The sequence below is a fragment of the Stenella coeruleoalba genome, assembly GCF_951394435.1.
Source record: "Stenella coeruleoalba genome assembly, chromosome: 10".
Lineage (NCBI taxonomy): Eukaryota > Metazoa > Chordata > Mammalia > Artiodactyla > Delphinidae > Stenella > Stenella coeruleoalba.
The window spans coordinates 58338484-58364244 of record NC_137156.1 but is presented as its reverse complement, the minus strand read 5'-3'; the positions used below and the strand labels follow the sequence as shown (position 1 = coordinate 58364244).

At 50.2% G+C, this 25761-nt stretch overlaps 1 long non-coding RNA gene across 1 annotated transcript in view; it reads left to right on the top strand.

Moving 5' to 3' along the window:
* Positions 1–4736: 4736 nt before the first annotated feature.
* LOC307192727 overlaps positions 4737–25761 on the top strand; it is a 112205-nt gene continuing 91180 nt past the window's right edge. The window contains exons 1-2 of the long non-coding RNA XR_013830166.1: positions 4737–4972; positions 9077–9135. This is a non-coding gene — a long non-coding RNA (uncharacterized lncRNA). The remainder of the gene's footprint in view (positions 4973–9076; positions 9136–25761) is intronic.

The window sequence follows — 25761 nt, the reverse complement described above, 5'->3', positions numbered from 1 at the left end:
GAATCTACGATAATCTCAAACTACTTTAATATTATTTTAAAAGTGTGAATTCCTCTGGGCTATTTATTTTTTTTAAATAAATTATAATCCTCTTAAAAATGTCATGGCCAGGGGCAGAAATCTATTTCATAATTTTTAAGAAACCACCTAGCTCCTGAGTGCCACTCCCTCACCTTGCTATCGGCTACGTGATGTGCACTGCATAGTGTTGGAATTAGGAGTTGGAGAGCGATCTTGGTCGTGGCCTCGTGGTGTTCAGGTGTGTGTGTCTATAGGTGGGCACGGGTGTGATGGTGAAAAAAGAGAAAACAGAGGGAGAGCTATGCCTTCCCTACTGTCGGGGAGGGTGGCCAGCTGACGAAGGTGCTGTGCTGAAAGACAGGGAAGGGTTTAAGGAGGGTGCTGGCGCCTCAGGAACGCCTTCGTGCTGCACTCTCCAGGAGGCCGTGGGCGGTGGCTGAACAGCCGGGGTGCAGTGACTGAACCCCACCTTGCACAGGAAAAGGTGAGTGCGGGACGCGCGCGGAAGGTGCGGCCTCTGAGTAGCGGCCCGCAGGCGTGCTGGGCAGCCCGGCTGGCAGAGGCGGCGCCCGGTTTTGGAAGCTGCAGCCGAGACGCCAAGGAGACTCCGAACGCAAGGAGCGAAGCGTGGCGGCCGGGGAGGGTGGGGCCGCCCAGAAATCCCGGCGGCGCCAGCCGGGTAGCTTCTGCGGGCCGGGGGCGCGCACACGCGAGGCACGTGGGTGTGGAGCAACCCGCGCAGCTGGGCCTCCTTCCTGCGGCGCCGCGGCGACCGGGTGCCGGCGCTGGAGGAACCGCGGGTGGGGCGCCCGCCCCGTGCAGGCGCCCCCCGCAGCCCCAGCCCGGCACCCAGCTGACAGGCCAGGGGCGGGGACCGCACCGAGGCCCGGCGCCTGGAGGCGCTCTCCGCGCGCCTCTCTTCCCCGTTGCGGGCGGCCTCCTTCCCGCGCCGGTGCGGGAAGCCCGGCGGCTTTGTCCGGGGATGTCTGGGAGCGCTGGCGGGGACGAAGGGGCTTCCCTGCCTGCCACACCCTGGCATGGGGGAAAGACTGGGATGGACAGAGCCTGGTGGGAGCGCCGAGGGGCTCGGAGAACTGCACCCGCAGCCGAGCTCCGGAGACTGGCTCCGGGGACCCGCGAGGGCCGGTGGGTTCTACATGGGTGGACCCCGAGCTGGGGGCAGTGGTGGGGTCGCCGTCGCGTGCGGTTCCCTATGCCAGCACACGAACGCGGGCACACAGCGTCTGGCTGCCATCCGCCGGTGGCGGGGCTGGCGCCGCGAGCGCGCGGGGGAGGGAAGGGGGGCGGGGATGGTTGGGGGCGGTCCGCGACTGAGGTGTGGCCGCGGGGGGGAGGGGGCGGGAGGCACCGGAAGGCTTTGGCCCTGCTGCCGCAGCAGCTCCGCAGTCCCCGCCCGGCGCGGGGGAGGCGGCGGCGGGCCGTGTGGTGCCTGCGGGCCACACTGCGGTCCGTGTCGGCGTTAACCTGTCCTCCGAATAAAAGGAAAAGGCAGAGTCCGTTTAAAGGGGCGTGGGCGGGCAAAGACTTTTGCTGGTTCCGGCCGGCGCGGAGAGGTTGGCCGCGGGGACGTGGGAGTTGCAGGGTACCGCCAGGTGTCATAACGCGGGGAGGTGACCGCCCGCGCAGCGGCGCCTCCACATGGGTTGAGCTTCCGAGAGCGCGACCCAAGATGGGGAGATCTTTAAATTGGGCATTTCCCATAGTAGTCCTAAACCTAGCATTAACCCCTTCCCGCCCTCATCCCACACACCTCCAAATTCTTAGCAGTCTTCTAAGCGCTCGGTATTACCAGCCTAATTTTATGTGAAAAACCAGGACAAATTCGTCACTCTATTAACCTCTCCGTCCCCAAGACCCCAGAGGCAGCTTTCTATGGCCCTAAGACGTGGTCACTCGAAACCCACAGTCCTCGGCTTTTTGCTACGCAAACCCGGGAGGATGCCACCGGAGGACGCTGAAGGCAATGTCTCAGTGGCCGCCCGGCGCCGGTGAGACGGCCGCGCGAGCCGAGTGGGGACGAGCCTCGCGTCCCCCTCCCCAGGCGAGCGGGTCGGCCCTGCACGGACACTTGGTCTCTCTCTCTCTCTCTCTCTTTCTCTCTCTCTCTCCACCCCCTCTCTCCCTCTCCCCCCCCTCCCTCTCCCCCTCTCTTTCCCTCTCCCCCTTCGGGTATCGCGCATTTTCTCAACAGAGCGTGACCTGGTAGACAATGAATCGAGAACCCGCCTGCCCTTGTCCGAGCTGCCTCCCGACATCTCTGCCCTTCACCGTGGCGGGTGCTGTGTGGGCACCTGGACCGCCCCGGTACCTCGGTCCCCAGCTCCCTACTCCCCGAGCGGCGGGAGAAGGACCTTTCCGAGTTACCTGACTCAGGTTCGAGGCCGTCCCCCTCGCTCTGCTTCCCAAGGGCAGAGTCCATGAAAGTCCGAAGCATCTGTGCCACTCACCTTCCCCCATGCGGGGCGACCCCCTGCGCGCGCGCGCGTGTGTGTATGTGTGTGTGCGCGCGCGCGCGCGGTAAGCATTTAACAGCACAAAGTAAATTCCCAGACGTGCAAGACAAAGCATTTCAGGCAAAGATGGTCCAGCGTTCTAGTTTAAAAAAACCACCACCAACAACAACAACACAGACACACACGCATCTCGAGGCACTGAGTCAGTGCTCGCCGCCTGCCTCGGCTTCTGGAGCGTCCGCATCCCGGTGAAGGATTTTAACTGCATCTCCGCCAGATCCGCAGATCCGCTTGGAAATTACCTCCTCTGGCGGTGCCGCAACAAGTGGTCCCGCCGCCTACCCTGCGCTACAGCTTCCCGGTCCCCAGTCGGCCGGATGGGGGTGAATGCGAGGAGGAAGACTGCTGATTTTCGATTGTGAAAATGCTGTCTGCGTCCTGTGCGCTGCAATTCTCTTGTCACAATCAACCTTTTAATGTGGTGGTATCATTAACACCTGGAAATGTAAAACTTACCCATCTTCCTATTAAAGAGGTGTTGATTTTTAACCGAGCATTTTTTTTCCCGACGGACTTACACTTTACTGATGCGATTTCCCCAACCTTCTGTGGTTTGGAGAAGCGGGGGGGGGGGGGGGTAAGGGGGGGACGTAACGGCCGCCAGGCTTTTATTTTTAGAACAGATACTTCTCCCCCTTTCCCTACCCAATTTACAATGATTATATTCTCAGCTTCCTCAAAGGTTCCCTACCTAGGTTTTGTGCCAGAAGCTTTACGGTTAAACCTGCTCACCACTTGTTCCATGCCCAGCGAAGCCCAGGTACCAATGGGTCAAGGTTCCCTGGCTTCCACACTGTCACATTCCTGTTAGAATAGGCCCTCAAGGGCGAAAGACGGGTTGCTAGGCTGGCCGAAGTGGCGAACAGAGGCTACAGCATCCAGAGACAAGGGGCCTCGGTCTTCCTCCCGGCGGTTTCCTGGACTCCGCTGAGAGCCGCGGTGACCTCGGCTAGAAACCGATTCCCCGCCCTAATAGAGTACGAAATTCCTTTGGACAAAAGTTTGAGAGAATCCAATGTAAAGACAGACTTCCTCCAGTCTCGTTATAACACATTATCGTATAATTATACCCACATAACCACCCAAGTGGGGAGCAGGCACCCAGATTCGCGGTCCCCACGTGTTGCAGGAGTTGGCGCAGACGCGTCAGCGGGCACCGTGGGGAACGTGACACCGCATTTTCTCCGAATCCCTGCCTTCTCGGGTGGTGCAGCCGAGTGAGAGGGCCTCGGGGAGGTGGGGAAGAGGCTGCGGAATCCATTCGTTCTGCGGAACCACTGGGGCTTGAGAACAGCGCGCAACTCCGGGGGCTTTCCCACGGCCCCATTCTCCCACGTGAGAAAAGCAATGCTGGTTATGGGTGATTAATAGCCGGGCTTCCCACGACCGTGCGGCGCGTCGCTGCCAGCACCACGAGCTTAGTCGTTTTAATTTGACCCTTATTATTAGCAACGTTTTCCCAGAGGCTGGAAGCTGGATTCGCACCCCGATGGCCGTCCTCTCCCCCCCTCCACCGGCCTGCTTCCTAGGCAGGGTAAGAGACTTGCAGCTCCTGCGGCGCCCCTTCCTCCTCCAGAGGAAGTAGGCCCCGAGACCCTCTGCGACTAGCTCGGGGGCCATCAGACATCCCCGGGGGTCTCCCGGGCCTCCGAGCTGGGCGGTGTCTGCAATGCCTCGTCGTGGGTTCTCTCTGGCACATTGTGCCGGTGTGCAAAGAGAAAAACACAAAACAAAACACACTCCTAAGTGCCACCGGCATCCATGGAGTGGCGATGGTCTATACCGAGTGCCTGTGCCTGGACTTGTGGGGGAGGGTACTGCGGTCCAGGGCAGCGTGGGAGGACCTTGAAGGCCGGCTGGCCGCACGGGAACCCTTCCTCTCCGGGTTCAGCGGCCGGGAGCACCCCGGGCGGCGGCAAAAAGGGTTGGTAGGCTCTCCTGCACCCCGTGTGCTCCCCCGCCTTCCCTGTGTCCCCCGGCTTTTCCAGGAGGAAGATGGGGTGCCCAGCGTGGGTGGGGCGCGCCGGGCCGCGGGGCCGGGCTGTCACGTGTCCCCCTCCCCCGCCACTGCGGCGGGAGTTCCAATCAGAGCGCGCCAGGGGGCTCCTCCTGGGCAGGAACCACCCGGCTCGGCGGCGGAGGGTGGGCCGCCGTCACCTGACCGCCCGCCCCCGCCCCCCGCGAGTAAGGGGCGGTGGTAGCGTCTGCTCGCTTACAAATGGCCCCTCCCGCCCCGCTCGCCCGCTCGCTCGGGCTCGGCGCGGACCCGCCCGGGCGCACTCCTGCCGCCGGTTCCCGGTGTCCCGCCGCCCTGCCCGGAGCCGGCCGGCGGTCCCCGGCACCCAGCGCGGAAGCTCGCCCGCGGAGGTCGTGACGGGAGGCTGGACCGCGGTGGCGCGCGGCTCGCCTACCGTCAGGTGAGTGTGCGGTGTGGGCGTGGGATGCTGCGGGGAGAGTGCAGGGGGACGTGCGGGTCCTCAGATGAGGACGCGGGTCCGTGCGATGCGCAGGTTAAGTTTGCAGAGCGAGTCCGAGGTCCCTCTCCATCTCGGCCTCCTCTTGCTGCTCCTGCGGGTTGGGGGCTCCAGCGAAAACGTAGATTTGGGGGGAAGGGCTTCGGGAAATTCTTGTCTTGAGATACTTGACAAAGGTTGAAAAGACACATCAGGTGGAGGGTGTAGCTACAGCTGATGGGGGTTAGACAGGTGCATTCGAGTTTGCCTGTGTGTGCGTGGCTCCCGGGCGAGTAGGGTGAGCCCGAGATGGGGCGAAGGCTCTGCGGCGGGTCATTCCGTCCCCCAAAGCCACTTAGATACCCAAGAGGGAAATTGCGCTGCTCCGAGGTGGTCACTGGGTGTTACAGCAGCAAACCGGTGACCTCCGTATTTCTGATATGCTCCTGTAGTAGCAGGAGAGCAGGTGGCTTCAGTAAAGAGTGTATGAGGCTTCAAGGCACCCAGAAAATATTCCATTTACCTTTTAACTTCTTGGCAGGATTGTGTATTAGAAGTGCTGAATCATGCAAAAAGACATGGAACAGGGAAATAATGAAATAATGAAAATAATTCACTTCATTTTTTGGTAAAGTTTTTCAAAGCTAGTGATAATTTTTGAATAAATGCTTCAAGTTTAAGGTGTAGGCACCAGGTATTTTAAAATCACATTCTAAGACTGTGCCCTTTGCTTTCTGGCTGTTGATTGCTTTTCTGTCCTTAGAGTGAGTTGTATCTATTCAGTATCTCTTGCCACCCTCCCCCCTTAAAAAAAAAAAAAAAAAGCCAATCCAAGACATGGGCTTTTTTGGTGTGTCCATGATTGTAAGAGGAGTGGAGGAAACCAGTCCTTGGAAATAGAAAACTCCTTCTTCGATGAATGTGATGATGGCCAATTTGATTTGTCATACGCATCTGAAGGGAATGTCAAGCTGATAACATGCAGACTAGAGAGGAAAAGAAACAGGAGTTGCCCATCAAGGAAGAAATGAGCCCAAATGCAATTGTGTTCAGTAAAACAGCTGAAGGGAAGTGATCCCACATGGGAGCCTGAGTCCTTGTAGGTGGAGGTGGAAGGGTGCAGCTTTTGATGCAAGTTCTGCGGTCAGACACCAAGTAGCATAACGACGATTTTTTAAAAAATCAGAGTCAGGATTAGCAAAATGGGTGTGTCCAAAGACAGCTCTTGCCCGTTTACTCTGGGCTGAACTGTCTGAACTGCTCATGGCCTGCTGACTCATAAGGAAACCAGCATGGCTTAGGAGGGTTGGGTTTTACTTATACAATCTAAATAACTATACCTGTAAAAAAAAAAAAAAATTTTTTTTTTAAGGAAAATAAGATCTTTAACACAGATATCCATAAACAGAAAAACTCGTCTCCTCCTCACATCCTTTCTTCAGGGAGGTTTTTCCCGATTCCTTGACTTGTCACCTTCATTTCAGTACCTGTCATCCATGCTTGTGCACAGAACATTTGGGTTGACACCAGAGATTTGCACCTAAATCTTGACATTAGAAATAGTGGCATTCCTACCAATATGATTATTTCAAAGGTATTTGTGAAGGATGCCGAGAAACTGGACAATGAATGATTAATTGAGTTTTCTTTGCAGCACAGACTCCCTTAACATGGCATGCAGGACCAGGGAGCCCCACCCTGTTTCTGAGCATCTGCATGAAAGGCCAGGAAAGGAATTCAACAATTGCAGTGGTGCACAGAGAGGCAGTTTCTAGACTTGGGTGTTAACGTTTATTTAAATAATTACTAAAAGGTTGGGGGGGGTTAGGCTTTAATCCATAGGGAGGTCTTGAAAAAGCACCGTGTTACGTGGTTTCACTTGTCAGCTTGTTAAAATATCCATTTAACTTTGAGAGGTTGATTTGGATAGAAAAGGGATCTGAAGTGGGTGCTGCTTCCCAATTTTAAGATGCTGGGGTTAAAAGACGTGCTTGGAAGGACAAATATCAAAGCATTTAGTGAAGCCAAAAAGAGTTATTTTTGCTCTGGAATTCTGAACAGAATTTCTTTATAAAAGTAGGTGTTTTAGAAAGAGAGGTTTCATTTTCAGGCAATAAACCTGCTTGTGGAATAGACAAGCACTGGGCATCTCAGAACAGAGATGCACAATGGCAGCAGGAAACAGATGAATGAGTTTACCTTCCGCTCCTTGGTCCTTCAGTCGGAAGCCAGTCGTGTCATGTCAGATTAGACGAAGGCCATTTCTGCAACAAGGCGAGGAGATTTCAAACCTTATTTCAAATCTATGGGAAAGACAATGTTTTGAGCTGCTCTGAAGAAAGAGGCATTCATTATAAATTCACAATTCATTATTGTCCTAGCCATGCTAACCCGCATCGTCTACTGCAGACAGCGAGTCTGACCATGAGGAACAGAGATACCAAGACTTTCTTCTTCCCTTTTCTTTAAAAAAAAAAAAGAAAGAAAGAAAAAGAAATTTCAAAAGGACGCCCACTTGATGTTACCATTTTTTAAAGGCAAATAAATCATTTAAAGAAGAGAAAATTTTACTTTTTCCCTGATGGCTGGAGTGAATTAATGCACTTCTAAATCTGGATGTGGTGACCATTTATATAACAGAATAACTGTATCAATAGTTATTCCAGTCTGAAGTGAGACTCCAGGTGAAAATTGCATGTACTGTGTGGAACGAATGTAACTTCAAAGCTGCTGAAACCACCTTCCGCTTTTTACCCTTCTTTCTAATACTATCTTTCCCCTCTTTTAAATCCACAAACCACACCTATCAATCCTAGCACCTAGAAGACTTTGCGATTTCACCAGGAACACACAATCAGGTAAATTGCCTGTGATTGCGGGTCATTCTGAAATCAAAATAGATTTCATCTGCAGCTTCAAGAATCCAATTGCGAGGACGTCTCTGGTGCTTTGCTCAGACACTGGCGCCCTGGTAGCCTGGTTTCAAAGAGGGACTTGTCCTAAGATTTGCAGCGATTATTTTGTGGAAGTTAGCTCTGCCCACTTGCATAGTTAATTGCAGTGCAGGAAGGTTCGAGAACAGTACCTCCTTGAGTTCCGGCAGTAAATGTGTACACAGCATTGTATGAGCAGCATTCCAGCACACCCACCTCCCGGTGAAGTGAACGTGCTGTCTGCGTAAACACCTGGGCTTCTCTGGCCCGCCAACAAATCTCACTTTTCACCACACGAGATAGTGTTAATGGACACCAAGCTTGTTTAGGACCCTAGAGAGCCTTAGAGGATGGAGAGAGCTGTCTGATATCTGACTTCCTTTAGAGCTGGCCTCCAAAAATCTACCTGTTTCCCTTTTGAGAATGTGAGGTTATGTGTATTTTTGAAGGAAATAAAAGAGAACACGCTTTGCTAATCCACTTATTACAGGGAGTTGTAGGATTAGTAACCTTAGTAATATCTTTGGCTTTATGTAAAAATGAAAACTTCGTACGTTTGGGGGTACGTGACTGTTGGGTTGGGTTGAGTATTCGTAGGGAGTTGCCTTTAAAAAACCATTTGGAAATCGCTGCTCTTAAAATTATGTGACATTAAACACTTGCACATTCATCTCTGCAAAATGAAAGAATACACTTTGGTATGCACAGTTTGCCACATACGCATGCATCCTACACAAACTAGAATTGCTATTTAGAATTATTCAGTTACTTATTTTACAGAGACTTGAGGTAGTGGGGAGAGTTTTTGTTTCTTCCCTGGTGGATGTTGGGCTCTGATTCTGCCTTGCTTGGGTATCTTAGGGCTTAGGACCCTCAAGAAGAGGCAAGGAACACATACAATTGTTCCTATTATGAGTAAAGTATATTTTTTTACAATGTGTCTTCCTTTAGGTTGCCAGTTTAAAAGTAGTCATGCTCTAGGTTTTAGAACTAGAAATATCACGAGAAATAGCTTTTGTCCAGATGTAGCTCAGGATGCATCTCCTTTGGTCAAATTATGGTAAATCATCTTTGCTACTAATGGAATGTGGAAACTACCCAGACTGCTAATGATCTAAATATGTTGATCTTACAGGTGTTCCTTTGATACAGTGGATGGTGACTCTGCTCTTCTGCCTGCGAGTGGTTCAAAATGTAAGTTCAGCAAACCAAATAATCAAACATTGGTAATTCTGGAGCTCTATGCAGAACAGTTCTTCCCATTTTCATTGCTTCTGACCAAGACTCTAGCCTGATAAGTAAAAGGCTAGGAGGAGGTGATATCATCCCCTTGGGTAGGTGGAGGGATACCCACCTTAGACCAACATTTGTTCACTGTACAGCGATGTAACTCTATACAACTGCCAAGACAGCCGTCCGTTGGTATTTTTCTCTATTCCTCCTCACCCCATTATTTTCCTGGCAATAGAATAGGTACCTTTGGTGTCTGGGCAATACTGAACTGACACTTCCCCAGATGTCACATCTTTCTGGGTGGCCCTGCCTATTCTAATCTTCTCCTGGCTCAAGCAAACAGATTTTGATACGTAGCTACACACAGGAGCAGCATTCTTTTGTGCCAGAAGAAATCCCATGGCTGCTATCGAGCTAGCTTTCCCGCCACGTCCGTTAAGCAAAATGCTTCTTTAGCTCAGCTGATGAAGGTCACACTGTTGGGATCTGGGACACTTCAGTTATAAAATGGCAAGTGTTAAAATATGCAGGAGGCCATTACTCCTTCCACAAAGACATTGGATGGTGGGGGATTTTACAGATTTCCTGAGGATGGCTCCTTACTCTCTGTTCTCAGAAAGGGACCCAGGGGAAGATGCTTACCTGCCTCTGTAGAGACCTCCGCATGTAATTTAAGCTATTTTGGAAAAACCTTTAGGCATTGAATGCATTGCATCAACGGTCAGGCTCTAGAAAGCGGATTTTTATTAGGAAAAACATCTCTGCTGCCTTCTCTTCCCCTTGCTTTTCTGCCTCCTGTCTCTGTTTCCTTGCCCCAAACATGGATTTCCGTGTAATTCAGTTCACTAAATATTTCTCCATTTTTGGTTTTGCTGCAGAGTTTATCGCTACAGCGGCTAATAGACTTTTGGCACAAATAGTATATTGATCACTTGAAATCTTGTTTGAGCTTGACTGAATATACATAATGGGGTGTCAATCGGGGAAAAAAATCTCATAATAAATGGCAGGCGACTTATATTCGTGAGGAAAAAAAAATGTCTTGGGCAGCACGCAAAATATCATGTTTACTGTAGCATGACAGACTGATTCCACCAGTCTCCTCACATTCATGGGGTGGATATTTAATAGCAAAGGCAAGGTTAGAATACCAAGATCCTGGGACCGTTCTTTCTTTGTTTATATGGGGAAGCATTTTTGCACACCCTCTAGAGTATAAACATCTTCTAGAATCGCAGCCAGCGAGAAAGATCTTTTCTACCTGAGGAATTCAGAAATTGCAAACAAATCTGTTTAAGTTGGTGTATATTTAAAATCAGCTACTGATTTATGCAGTCCATATTTTTTAACTTTTCACCATGTGTGTATCAGTGCATACACTTGCTGTATGCAAATATTTTCAATGTGTACATGGGAGAGCACGGTATATTTAGAGAAAATCCTGCTTTACATAAATTATTTTTAAGAACAACTGAGCAGAGGAGTAGCCATGCGTTAGGAAAGTGAAATCTTTTTTTTTTTTTTCCTTTTTAAATTTCTTATTGAATGATAAGTAAAGGAATCTCAACTTCACAGTTTTAGGGGTAATTCTTCAAATTCTCTTTTCCTGATAGAGCAGTGATCGTGATGGCAAGTATTTCTGGGAAAGTGGTATTTTTGGTTACTTTCTGTAGCTTTTCTCTGACTCTGTTGCCGTTGGTCGTCTGTGTGGAATCTGGCCCCAGAGGGAACATGGGGTATTGTAGGAGCTGTCATCCTGCTTCACCCCAAGACGGTGTGGGGTATATTACACTTTCCCAGTCCACCGGCTGGGGTGCAGCCTACCTGCCGTCGGGAGTTCTTGGTGTCCTATAAGTGAATGAAGTCAATGCGCTTTTTGCTTACCAGGGTTTTGTTTTTTTTTTTTTTTTGGCTGTGTTGGGTCTTCATTGCTGCACGCGGGCTTTTTCTCTAGTTGCGGCGAGCGGGGGCTACTCTTCATGGAGGTGCGTTGGCTTCTCATTGCGGTGGCTTCTCTTGTTGTGGAGCATGGGCTCTAGGCATGCAGGCTTCAGTAGTTGTGGCATGTGGACTCAGTAGTTGTGGCTCACGGGCTTAGTTGCTCCACGGCATGTGAGATCTTCCCGGACCAGGGCTCGAACCTGTGTCCCCTGCATTGGCAGGCAGATTCTTAACCACTGTGCCACCAGGGATGTCCTCCTTATCAGGTTTTAGTTTGCTTTTTTTATGGCAAAAACTAAATCACGTTCTAGACAAGTGTCTCTTCCAGTTCCTTTACGGTATTCAAGATTTTTAAAAGCATATTAGGGCAGAGTTTTCACTTTTTAAATCTCAGGTCTTATCCGACAACTGGAAGAACCTACTTATCACAGAGTGTGTGAAAATAGGACAAGTGAGGCTATTAGGGTATAAAAGATGTGACATCAGGCCCTGATCATATCTGCTATTTTTCTGTAGGGCTTCAAGAACTTTTGCCTATTTTCATCTACTTCATTAAAATGCTTCTGATTTGTTTTTTAAGGTTTCTGATTAGCAGTAAGAGAGCATGCAAAGTTTGCTAAGAAAATGGGATTATCTGAGAACTCGCCAGTTGCAGAGATGCAACAGTATATGATTATAGGGGAGCTATAGACTTTAGCAATATCTTGTATGAGTAAAATTTTTTATCTGTATAGTCTCTTATATATGTATACTGTTTTATGACAGTTAGAAACTATTTATAGTATGCGGCTTCTTGCACAAAGAGGCAATCACATTCAATAGTTTAAGCTTGGGGAATTATGCTGCTGAAATTTTAGCAAAAACTACGTTACATGAGAACTTTAAACTCGGGAATTAGCTATTCGAATAAATTATTAACTTTTAACCTACAGAGAAATGAATGTCTGCAAATGTTAAAACTTGGACTTATTGGGTGTCACCAACAAAAGGGAAAAATGAAATCGCAGGGCAGAGAGAATGGGAAGGAAAAAATTTCCCAAAGTCTGAAATGTGCTTTTACAGGCCTTGCTGTTGTCTTAAATTTTGGATCATTTTACTGATTTATTTTAATAAAATGAAGGGAGGAAATGAAAGGAACCAAGAAGAAGTTACGCAAGCTGTTTTCTGATTAAAAGATATTCAAGATTATGTGTTGGTAATATAAATGCCTAGGTTGAATAGATTGCTTTCTTACCAGTTCCTACCATATTACAGTGAGAATATTTAAAGACAAAACAAGTTAAAGCACATATCTTTTATGTCAGTAGAATTAAAAACAACATCAGTATACTCACCAGGTACTTGGTAAGGCTCTTACATTTTTGTTTTTACATTGCTTTTTAAAAATCGTTATTCAACACAGATTTTGAAAACCGAGTTGAATTGGCAGTCGTTTCACAGAAGGGACATTACAGTTTCTGAGGTTTGATTTCTGCATACGCTAAGTGAACGTTAGGAAGTAACTGGAACTCTTCGATGTTTGTTTTCTTGCAACTGCAACATTTTCAGAAGGCAGAGTCAGAGCTCTCTTCTGTTCGAAGCAGCTCATTTAAAGTTAGATTCATTTAAAAGAAGAACAGTAGTGAGACGACTTTTTCTTTCAACAATGATTTAAATAACGAGGCTGATGGCGATGGATTAAGGATAATACGCATTTTTAAAAGTTGGTGTTTTTTCACTTTCGTGAAGAACACGTTGAGGCAAAGTAAAGACAGATTACAGTGTATTAATTCAATTATCAGTGAAGTAGTAGTTTGGTATATATTACTTTTAATAAATCTAGTTTTACATTTAATAAAATGTTTATTTTCAGGTTTAATTGCTCATGCTCAAACCACTTGCTTAGGGCATAGAACTTCTGCTGAGCCTTGAGCAAGTTCGGTTTATTAGACCCCCATGTTCCTCTTAAGAATGAAATTTTGCTATTTGCAGCAATGTGGATGGACTTGGAGGGCATTATGCTCAGTGAAATAAGTTGGACAGAGAAAGACAAATACTGTATACATCACTTGTATGTGGAATCTAAAAATTACAACAAACCAGTGAACACAACAAAAAAGAAGCAGACTGACAGATATAGAGAACAAGCTAGTGGTTACTAGAGGGGAGAGGGAAGGGAGGAGGGGCAGTATAGGGGACTAAGGGGCACAAACTATTAGGTATAAAATAAGGTACAAGGATATATTGTGCAACACAGGGAATATAGCCAATATTTTGTAATAACTTTAAATGGTGTACAGCCTTTAAAAATTATGAATCACTAGATTGTATACCAAAAAAATCCATATCCCCCATATGAGAGGGGATAACTTGGGGCTCACAGTCAGCTGATGACGTCTTATGTTGGGCTGGCCAAAAAGTTCGTTCGGATTTTCGGCAGTGTCGTGTGGGAAAACCCGAACGAACTTTTTGGCCAGCCCAAATGTTTATTGATATGTTAATAATATATTCTATGTATATCCTGTAAGTATATAATACACTTTTATTAAAAGTATATTGTTGGGGCTTCCCTGGTGGCGCAGTGGTTGAGAGTCCGCCTGCCGATGCAGGGGACAGGGGTTCGTGCCCCGGTCCGGGAAGATCCCACATGCCGCGGGGCGGCTGGGCCCGTGAGCCATGGCGGCTGAGCCTGCGCGTCCGGAGCCTGTGCTCCGCAACGGGAGAGGCCACAACAGTGAGAGGCCCGCGTACCGCAGAAAAAAAAAAAAAGTATATTGTTATGCTTTATTTATTAATAGTTAAACATATATACCATTTCAAACAAGCCTAAACCTTTCCGGTTTAACTGGAAACAATACTAAGAAATTGACATAACCAAATGTCCTATAACATTAAAGAAATTAGGGTTAACTCTTTCCCCAGGTTAGTGCTGGCTTGAAATAATGCTGTGGCAAAAGTCATTTTCTTACTGATAGGCTGATCCACCACGGTTATGCCTGAATTTGGCGAAAGGGTAACGTGTGATGGTTTTTTTGGATTATTTTGGTTTTGGTGTGTGTGCTTTGAGTGGAGGAGGGTAGCTTTAAGGAATGAGAGTCTCATTTTTAAAAATAAAAAAAAAAATCAAGTGAAACCAGTTAATCCCACTTTCAGGTTAAACTTCTTCATCTTGGTGTGCCCTTGCCTCCCTTAAGACTGGGCTTTGGTCACACTGACAGGTGTGGACATGCAGACCCATCGTCTGATGGACTTGATTTTGTCTCGGCCAAATAGAGGGAGTGGCCAGCCTCTGAATTCTATTCCCAAGCCAAGAATTTGAAATTGATGTTATTCCCCAGCAAGCTGGCCACACCCTCTTCAGAATCATTGTTTCATCGCCATGCTTTTCTTATACTCCTGCAAACACACCTATACCTCTCCACAAGTTATTCAAAATCATTTTTCTTTCGTATCGTTAAAAGTAAAAGATAAGCGTTCAAGATAAGACTTAAAAATATGAAACCTACTAGAGATCCACATTGTCAGGCTTTTCCACTCTCATACAATCTGTGGAAATAACCTGGAGGATGTGAATTTCCAGCCTGGGCAAAGCTCTACCTCAGGCCTTTATGAACGCTCCTTAGGAGACGTATCTTACCCGGGATTTGCAGAGCTGGGATGCTGGAGTAAAGCAGACAGACAGACACTCTTTAGGCAAGGATTTAAGTTGACAGCTAAATAAAAACCAAACCAAAACAAAACAAAACACCAGCACAAAGTGAACATGCATAGAGGTGAGAGTTCCTGTTTCTTTAGAGATGTCCGTAAAGGCAGGAGAGTCAGCCGAATTCCAGGGTTTTCTGCTTTTTATTCTCTTCTGTAATAGTCCAGGGATGTCGCCACCAGTGACCACGATGACTAATCATTCTTAATTTTTCTAGTTCTGAACATGAGGCTGACTGGATCCCTTATAGAGCAGACTTCTTGAGCAGCATTGTCCGACGGAACTTTCTGTGATGACAGAAACGTTCGCTGTCTGTACTGTCCAGTACAGAGCCACTCGCCACATGTAGCTACTGAGCGCTTAAAGGTGGCTAGTGTGACTCAGAAACTGCATCTTTAAAATCTTACTTAATTTTAATTAAAATGTAAATTTAAAAAGCCACATGTAGCTGGGGGCTGTATGTATTGAACAGTGTTGCCTCTGACAGGAAAGTGAGTCAGCTTTGCATAAAGTCCTCTTTGTGGATGATGTGAGTGAAGGGCCACGCACACTCCGGAAACTGGGGACGGGTCAGTGCTGACCACTGTGCGCTCTCCACGTGCAGCTGCCAGGCAAGTCATGGCTGTGCTGTTGCTGTCTTATGTTCACATTTTATTTATTTATTTTAAATTCTTATTGGAGTAGAGTTGATTTACAATGTTGTGTTTCAGGTGTACAGCAAAGTGAATCAGTTATACAGGTATCCATTCTTTTTTTTTTTTTTTTTTTTTTTTTAAGATTCTTTTCCCCACATTTTTAAATAGAACCGAGTCCTCCCAGTTCGGGGCCCAGTGCATGATATTGTTACTACTCTTTTTTTTTTTTTTTTTGTGATAAGAACGCTTATAATGAGATCTAGCTTCTTCACAGATTTTTCCGTGTACAGTACAGTATTGTTATCTGTAGGTGCCATGCTGTACGGCAGAGCTCTAGAATGTGTTCATCTGGCATAACTGAAATTTCACACCCATGATTAGCAACTTGCCATTCTCCCCCCGCCCCCTTGGCAACCACTGTTCCATTCTTTGCTTCCATGAGTTTGACTTTTGTTGCTTCTCTGAGACCCAGTCCCCAACTGGGCAGTCTCTCTGTTGTCCCAGAATCTCTCTGGGTCCTGGCTACTTTGTTTGGTTGTGACTGTACCTCTGAGGTCCTCTTAGAATTCTGGCTTTAGGATAAGAGGTTTATGGGCAAAAGTCTGGATTTGCCCTTATAGAAGCTTCTTCTGCCACTTCTTCCTTGTTTTTTGGTCACTGTATCCTGTTGTCCGTGGTTAGAGCTTCACCGTCTACTTACACTGGGGTCTCTGTGTCTGGAAGGATTTTGCCTCCGGTGCGCTTAAGGGTATGGACCCCCTCAGTCAAGGCGAGACCTGTTACGAAGTTATGACAACTCACTCATCCCGCAGACAGGCCTCTTCCTAAAGGCGGTGAAAGCTTCCTCTATAAATGGAGAGGGTCTTCTGACTGAATTGACTGTGACCTTTTCAGAGCCTGTTCTGGGACAGAGTCCTTGGGTGAGTGGACTCGTCCTGGTGGAGCTTGGTTTCTTTGGCTCCCACCATCCTAAGACTGTAGCGGTAGGCCAGTGGGAGGGAAAGGGGGTGAAGTGTGCCTTGCAGCTGTGACCATCCCCCTTGTGCCCCCAGGGGGACCCCATGCTGCCCGGCATACCCAGGAGGCTTCCATCTGTGTGGGGAGAGCCAGCCTGACCGTGGTGGGCACAGGTGGGTGAGCGGCTCTGTCCTCTGGAAGCTCCCAGCCTGCACCCCACCATCTCCCCCAGACCCAGGATCTTCCAATCTGGTCCTGCCTCAGAATCACCTAGGAGATTCTTCAGGAAAAAATGTTCATAAGCAAATTCCTGAGCCCCACCCCTCATGTGTAGAATTAGATCGTTTCTTTCAGTTCTCTCAACCCCGTCTTCACGGTTAGGGGGTTTTCAAGACATGCTGCCGTCAGGGTTCCCCACCAGACTGAGTGAGAATCCCTGGGGGGGGGAGGCCTGGACACTGACGAGTGTCAAGCTCCGCTGGCGCTGCTGATGCAGCCTGCCTCTGGCTCCGTCGCGGAGGAGTTCAGGATGTGCGGGAGGAGTTTCAGTGGGGTTGCCCCCCTTAGCTTGTATTCACTTGTTGGACACCTGCTATGCGTCCAGCCACCCTCGATGTGATGCTGGCTTTCAGCATCTTCGCCCCTCACCTTTTCCTGCCTTCTTTGCAGTCTCATCACTTCTGCTCCGCCCACCGAGCAAATGACCTCTGGGCCTGCGGTGACCTTTCCATAGCCTGCTTTGCAGCTCCGGCCGGGTGTGTCCTTCAGTGACGTGAAAGTGGGCCAAGTCCCCTTCCCCATGCCACCCTGCTCCCTGGCAATCAGGGTGCAAACCTCAGCTGCTCCTCCCCCGCCCCCCCCCCCCAGTGCGGTCCCTGAGTCCTGCGGCCTTGGTCCCCCTGCAACGTCCTCTGGTCACTCTGATGCTGACCGAGTTCAGACCTGCGCCGTCTCATGCCCGGCCTGATCAAAAAGGCTCTGAGTTGGCCTCTGCCTGCTTCGATGGCTCTCCTCTCCAGTTATCCCTCCTCAGCTGTGGAACCATAGGTCAGTTCACAGAACTCACATCAAAGCTCCTAAGGGCTTCTTGATGAGGAAAGGGCTGTCCACTACTTCCCTCACCCACCCAACCCTGCCTTCACGGCCCCCGGCCACCCAAGGCTGCTAGCCGGGTCCTCTGTGCCCTGCAGCCCAGGCCTCAGTGCGTGGTCCCCCTGTTCTTCATCCCCCCCCCCCGTGTTTGCTGATCTATACCTCCCTCAAGGCCTGGTTCACAGGTTACCCGCAAGCTTCCTTCAATGCCTTTGGCCAAACCACTCATTCCCAAAGCCCCACACCTTTGCCTGCACCTCTGTTTCTTGGTTCTCTGCCCGGGCTCATATGCAGCTGCTCACAGGGTCCCCGCTCCCACCCCCAACTCCATCCTGCAGCCACAGTCGGTCCCTACATCTAAGGACAGGCCCCCTGCAAAGCTCTACCAGCATCACATACTCCCGCCCAGGTGCCTGTGGCATTTTTAAGTGCTCTTGACTAGATGCCCTTGGCAGTGACCAGGCCTTTGGTTTTCCCCTGTGCGTGGATGTGCTGGACCTCTCACCCACTGACCAGACACATACACACAGCGTCATCCTCCAGCAGTGAACTCTGTTCCCCACGCTGGCCCCCGCCCACCCCCCATCAGAGCTGCTCACTCATCCCTGCATTCTCAGAGCAGCCTCCCAGCTCCTTGATGGTACTTTGGGAAAACACTTTTCTCCACCCTGGTCTTGGAAGGAATGAGAATTTTGAGACACAGTTGGCATGTCTTTGTAGTAGAGGGAAAAGTATGCCAGGAACCCTCCCACTGTTGCCCCCTCCCTGTGTCATCTGTCCCCACCCCACCTCTACCCCTGTCTCTGGCTTAGCCCGCCTGGCTATATCCTGAGCCCCTTTCTTGGGCAGCTGCTTTGAGGGTAGCCTCAAATGGCTGAGCCAGACCCTCGAAGCCATCGCCTCCCCGCTTTTTTGCGGGAGATCCCCCGGGGACCGAGAGGACAGCCAGGCCCCTGCTCTGGACAAATGCATAGAGATGAAGGGCGCTCTCCTGCCACCCGCTGCCGGGGGGAGAAAGGCTGGCAGCCCATCAGGAGGAACATTGGGAGGGGTTGAGCCAAGATGCTGAGGGCCTCATCCAGCCGGGCCAAGTTGGAGAAGCTTCCAGAGCTCAATCTTAGTGAAGGAGGAGGAACTAGAAGGGCATCAGAGGCCACAGATGCACGCAGAGGCCCGAGGGAGGGTGCGAAGGCCGGGCTTATTCGAGGAACTACAAACATGTCAAGTATTTCAGAGTGGGGTGGATGTAAAGGTGGGACAGGCAGAGACGGAGCCGCGGGACTTACGGCACAGCCGCGGGGCAGAGGGGAGCGGCTGCGCAGCGAGCGCTGCAGATCCCCACGGGCCGTCGTTGGGGACGTTCCCTTCTTGATCCCACCACACTGGTGCTCCCGGCTGGTGCTCCCCTGGGCCTCGTCATTGTCCCACCCGTGAGCCTCACCCACCGCGTGGAGACCTTTGCGGCAGTGGCTATACCCACAGTCAGGCCAGGGGTCCACTGGGGCTCAGCCCTAGAGGAGAAACCACAGCCGAGCCCCCAGGGGACTGTGGCCCGAGGACGAGGACGAGCTGCTGCGCATTCCAAACTTGGCCTTCAGCCAAGAGTCCCTTCGGCAAACTTTTAGGGGAAAGAACACAGGCCGTCTCCCCCTCCCCGCGCAGGTTTCCTCCGCTGCAGCCCCCCAGGGCCAGGAGCACACGGGCACCCCAGCTTCCCAGGCCACCCCAGGGCCACAGCCTCAAAGGATGTGGGTGACTCTGGGTGGCCCCTCTGGGAACACCTCCCCGAGAACACGGCCAGCGCCTTCTCGGCTCTGCTGTCAATCTCTGGGTGACAGTCAAGGCGCTGCAAAAGGACAACTCGCAACAAGCCTGCACAGAGAAGTCCTTTTATGTGCGAGGATGGCCCCGTCGTTCACTTTAGCACCAGTTATGTCTTTCTTGATAGGAGTTACTGTACCTGAGAATGGTCAAGCGGCATTGCTTTAAGAAGGCTATTCGGCCATTCGATGTAAAGCACACCGAGAGGGTTCATTGTCCCCAGGCAGCGCGATGGCCTGGGCCAACAGCCCGGGGTTGGCTCCTGAGTTTGCTGAGTGGGCGGGCGACGCTGGCAGAGCGTCGTGGAGTCTGTGGGCCGGCGGAGGTGGTGGGCTGCCTCTTGGACGCAAGCACGTGACGGGCCCAGACGGCCCAGGGTCCCTCTGCAGGATGACGCGGCAGCCCGTGTGGGCGGTGGGGAGCCGTTCCCACCCACCCAGGCAAATCAGAGAGGAAGCAGGCTGGTTCATGATTTAAGGTCCCAGGATTGGAAACTAGAGCCCCACATGGGAAGGACGATGGTTATTTGTAACCCTGGTCGTTGGCATGAATGCTCCATCAGCCAGTGAGGGGATCCCACAGACACCCCCTGAACTGGTCACACAGGTTGGCCGGAAGGAGGTGTCTTGACTGAGACACAGCACAGCTTTGGAGCTAGTCCAACATGCAGGAAGATCCAAAGTCCCTGGAAAGCCTTCTTTACTTGGTTGTATCTACCCCTCAACCCTGCCCTACCACCGAGGCAGGCCACTTCTTCCCGGCCCCCCAGGCCTGCAATACCTGCTCTGACCCGAGGGCCCAGTGAGGAGACAGGGGTCCCATTCAGTTCAGGATCACGCCCCACAGTTGGCTCAAGCTCCAGGGACATCATTTGAATCGGGAATGTCCAAGGTATGTGCTTTCTGTCCCTCGGGGCTGGACCTGAACTGGCCACCTGGGCCCTGAGCACCGTGGTCCAGGACAGAAAGGGATTTACCAGCCTTATTATTACTGCCGTTGTTAGCTCTCCCTCTGTAGTGTTTCCTCAGCCCTTGGTGTGGGTGCTTTCTTTTATCTTCATGACCACCCATGCAGTAGGTACTGCTGTCACCATTTTGCAAATGAAGAAATTGGCTCAGAGAGGGCAGGCCAGTGGCTGGGGGTCACACAGCTAGGAAGAGGTAGAGGCACTCCTTGTTGCTGTCCTGCATCTCCAAGGCCTGGACTCTGAGCAGCCTGAGCCCGGGCTCCCAGGCCCGGCTCCCCACCTTCCCCAGGTGTTTCTGAATCGTGAGCTGTGGAAGAAGACAAAGAAGGAACGAGTTAGAAGCTTAGATGTGCTCCAGGGGCCTCATTTCCCAGCTTCCTCCTCCCAGCTGGGCCTCCGGGCTTCTGTAAACCATCCATGTGGCTCCTCAGGGCCCACTATCTCTCGCCTCCATACACATCAGTGAGTCATTTCCTCAACTTTTATTTTCCCCCTTAGGTTTTTTTTTTTTTCCTATTAGGAAGAAAAGTTTCCTTCACAATGATTTATGCCTGCCTCTGCAGATCAGTTTTTGAAGTGTTTCAAAGACTTGCAGAATTACTTTTTGTTTCAATATTAGATTTCTGTCTCTGCAAAATTTAGAACCATATGCTCTCAACTATGGGTATTGGCTTCTGAGGAGTATCCACCCTGAATTTTTTTACCCCAGATAATAATCAGACATCTGTCTCAGGGCAGCCTAAACCTTAGCTAGGGAAATGCTGAAAAAATAGGGAATGGGTTCCTGCTCAGGGGCGCACAATACCTGTGAGCCCTGATCCCCCCGGGTACCCACATTAGCAAGATGGGAAACCAAGGTAGATGGACACAGGCTTCAGGGCTGGGGGAGAAGAGAGGCAGGGTGAGTGGCTGAAGCCCTCAGCACAGGGCTGAGCTCCTGAGACTGTTCATGAGAACCATGGAGCACAGGCCTGAATTCAGACGGCCTGGCTTCAAATCCCGGCTGTGCCATCGGTCACTGCTGTGTGCCCTTGATCAAGTTCCTTAACCTCTCTGTGTATCAGTTTCTGAATCTGTAAAATAACGGTACTGCCTCCCAGGGTGGATGCAAGGATCGAATTAGTGTGTACGTGTAGCGCCCAGAGAACCACGCCTGGCATGTATTAGGGGCTCAGCCTTGTTGCAGCGAAAACTGACTGGTTTCTGGAAAGCACTCTTTGGAACAGCTGGGGATATTTTGCAACCAATGAAAAGCAGTAGTAATTCCTATTTTATAGAGGCAGAGACGGTTGACAGCTCTAGTGAGGCGCCAACCTAAAATCAGAAGATTCACATCACAGCATTCAGGGAGTTGATGCGATTTACTGTTTATTTAATGCATCTGTGCCACGCCGAGCTCCACCCGGGGTCTGGGCTGTCTTCCGTCAGCTCGCTCTCTGGACGTGCTGTTGCTTCTTGGTGAATAAGATTAGGTCAGGGATTGGCGCCAGTTCGGGAAGAATGACTGTCCTATCAGAGTGACACCATTCTTTGTGTGTCTGTCTGTACTTGGTTCATTGCTTTTGCCTGTGACTCCCTAGGCCAGGGGTGAGGGGAAGGGGGAGTGTCACCTGCCATTGTGTACCTCCCTGTATTTTTTTGGTTTGTTTTCAAGTTCCATTTACTTATTTTTAAATTTTTATTGGAGTAGAGTTCATTTACGATGTTGTGTTAGTCTCAGGTGTACAGCAAAGTGAATCCGTTATACATATGCATATATCGACTCTTTTCTAGATTCTTTTCCCATATAGGTTATTACAGAGTATTCAGTAGAGTTCCCTGCGCTCTACAGTAGGTCCTTGTTGGTTATCTATTTTATATACAGTAGAGTGTATATGGCAACCCCAATCTTCCAGTTTACCTCCCTGTCATTTTGAAAGACACATGTTTACATGACTCGTCGCATTTGAGAGAACCCCTCCTGTGATCCCAACCTAAGGCTTCATCCAGTGGCGTGGTCCTCTGTAGGCCAGTTGGGGACCTGGGGGCCAGCTCAGGTTTCTCACAGGTACTTCTTTCTGCCCCATCCAAGTGCCACGTATGAAGCAGACATCAGATGGTGGCCCAAGGGTTCAGGCCATTATGTACAGTAAGGGGTGTGGTTCAGGGACCCCACCCAACCCTCCCTGCCTCGGATGTTCCCTTGTGGGATATTCTTAGCCTCATGGCCAAGATGTGGGTGCATTTCAGGGGACCGAAAATCTCCCCTGTAGTTGCCAGGCACCAGGAGCCCCAGCAACCTGAGTGCACAAGCCCCAAGCCTGCTGGCACCTTTGTCTCCCTCTCGCCCACACGCACCTCATCCCCAGAGTCACCACCCAAGCAGAGGCCACCACCTCCCTTTTCAGGCTCCTACCCCGGCCTCCGTCTGCATCTGGTCTGCCTGTCCCCAGCTTCTGCTCCATCTCCGGCCATACAGCATCCAGGGTGGGCTTGAGAAACGCGACTCTGATCGTGTTATGTCTCCTGTTCCCCTCTCGCCAGGCACCCGCCCCAGCTTCCTGTGTTTCTTCATAATGCTCTGCAGCTTCCGTGGTCTGCTTTGTCTCTCTTGCCCCTACTAGCTGGTAAGGGCCATACTGGCAGGGTTGTGTGTGTGTTGCTCATCTCTAGGGTGGCCTTACAGCCGTGGCTCTGGGTGGACGGAGAGGTAAACCCGAGAGAGTCTAAAGACAGGAATGTCTGGGAATCCATCTGCTAAGAAGCCAGGAGGACCTGGGGGAGGTAACAGGGCTGGTACAGGCAGGTGGAGAAAGAAGCCCCCCTGCCCACCACCCACCTGCCGTTTCTCCCTGACAGCCGGCCAGGGGCTCCCCAAGGCAGCTGTGGCACATGTTTCTGGGGAGCTTGGAGGACAGGTCTCTTCTCACCAGGAAAAAGATGGTGACCACTTCCTGGTGGCCGAAATCCTGGGTAGGTTAGAGAGGATGAACAACGATTTGCCTTCGGTGCCAGATTTCTCACACGTAATCTCAGTTCATCTCTACCCAAACTTTGTGAGGCTGGTTGCACGTTTCCCATGTAACTGATGAGGAAATTGAGGCTCAGAGAAGCTGGATGCTGCCCTCTCCGTTCCATGCCTGGCCTATCAGCCAAGCCTGAGAGGAACTAACTGCTGGAAAGAAGCAAGTGTGCAAACCCTATATGCCATAATGGGATCAAATCCCTTTATCTCCAGTTCACGGCCAAGACGAGGTCCGTCAGTGAGGACGGTTCAGATATGGTGATGGTCTGTGAAGCCACGTGGACAGTCTTTCCCCCAGAGAATCTGGGGACTGTCTGGGTCTGTCCAGGAAAGCGTTGACTTTCATCAGCATGTAAGTGGCGTGACCAGTCTTCTCATCTGGAGCTCTTGAGGTCTGACAACAGGTCAGGTGTGGTCAGTCTCCAGACAGCGCACTGACAGCAGCAGGAAAACAGAGAGGCGAGGTGGGAAGAAAAGTCGGATCTGAAACCTCCCGCTACAGGACCTGGCCCTGCCCATGTCCGCATCAGCAGCTGAGGGTTTTGAGGTGAGATTGTTACCCGGTCCAAGCTCATACCGCTCACTGCACGACAGGCCAATAGACTGAGAGACGAGTTGTTGGGGCCAGGTATAGTGACTTTATTTGGAAAGCCAGCAGACCAAGAAGAGGGTGGACTTGTGTCCCAAAGAACCATCTTGCCTGGGTTTGGTTGCTAGTTTCTATTATAGAACAAAGAGGGGGAGGTGATAAGTTGTTGCAGATATTTCCTGGTTCTGGCCAGACTCCAGGGAGGATGTGTTCATTTCTTCTTTCCCTGCCAGCCATTCACAGGTGGGCCTGGTCAGGATGTTTCCTGTGAGCTTAAACAAAGGTGTTTTCGCTTAACACCAGGGGCAGGGGAGGCAGGGTTCCCCGAGATAGGCCATTATGTATGCTTTAAGCTTATAGGCAACATCCCTTTAGTGATTAACTTGTAGCAAAAGCAATAGAAAACAAAGGTTCCAGTAAAAGAAACAGATCCAATATGGGGTCAGCTTTGTTCTTCCCTGTTACAAGATCTTCACAGATGATGACAGTTGGGGTAAAATGGGGTTTTGGTTGGAGCAGCTGTAATAGCGAGGCCATGATAGAAAGATTGTAAGATGGTAGTCATGGGGAAAGACCAAAGAGCTCAGAAAACTAGAAGTAGAGGTGGTTCCTGACCTTGACCGAGACCAGTCGCACCCTCGTGTCTCAGTTGTTGCTCATGAACAGGCCCCAGTTCTAGATGCTGGTGTTGGTCGGACAGACTCAAGCTGCATTCTCCACACGGATGGAATCCTAGCCAGAGGGTGGCATCACACAGGGGTCACCTTTACCTGCGCTTATGTAAGTAAAGGAGTCTCAGATCCAGGCTCCAACTGCAGCACTCCTGATACTGACGGTGCTGGCCTGAGCAGGGGATGGGAGTAGCCTTTAGGGTGAAGGTGAATGGGAATTAGGGTTGAAAGATGGTAGAGAGTAACAAGAGGCCCTTGCTTCCCAAAAAATCCAGGGGACCATCCCATCCCAGTATTAGCTGGACATTCAGAGCTCAGACTCTTGAGGGAGACACCCTGATTCAGTGGACATGATCCTGGACTGGGACAAGAGCTTCTCGTGTCACTTCATTCCTGTCACTTTGCCTCTTCTGCAAAATAGACCAGCCCCCTACCCTCACATGCTGCAGTGCTGGCATGTCAAGTTTGCATAAACGCCAGCTACATTCGGGTCTACTACATTTTCCTTTCAAACACTGATACTTCAATGACTTAGGCCACTCTGGCCCCGTAACTCGATGAGGTAGTATTGGTTTTTAGAATTACTATCTTGTGATTCCTCATGAGCAGCTCACGAAGCACTCGTGGTCCAACTGGACCGCCTCCATGAAAACATGGGGGTCACACACAGCCAATAAAGATTAGCACCAAGGCCAAGGAAAGGGAATCTAGACCAGGAGGAAAGCTCAGTTCATCAGCTGTGAGATGAGCTGTCACAGGTGGTCTGCACTCCTCCAGGGATGCCCCATGCAGTCGACTATGCTGGTTCTCCATCCTGAAATAATTTGGCCATAAAGCAAATCAAATGGCTCTTCTCCAGGCTGGGGTGGTCCTGGCTTAGTTTGTTTTAGGGGTATGTATCAATGCTCCCATAACTTTATATCTGGTATCGTTGGGTGAAAAATAGAGGGGGGACCATTCAGTAGTCCCAGGAAGGAAAATGGAACTTGCCCTGCACTCAGGTGAATAAAACAGTGATTTTGGTCTGAGTAGAGCCAGATCCAGTTGAGACAAAAAGCTCAAAATGTTTAAACAGCTGCAAACCCTGTGAGCAGTGGAAATGTCCCTAGCGTCCAAAGAGGGGCTTTTTTTAAACTCCAATCACTACAATAAACATTTTTCTATAGAAGATAAAAAATTCTAAATTTGCACACTGTAGTCTATAGTCTGTGTGATGGTTATGAGAATT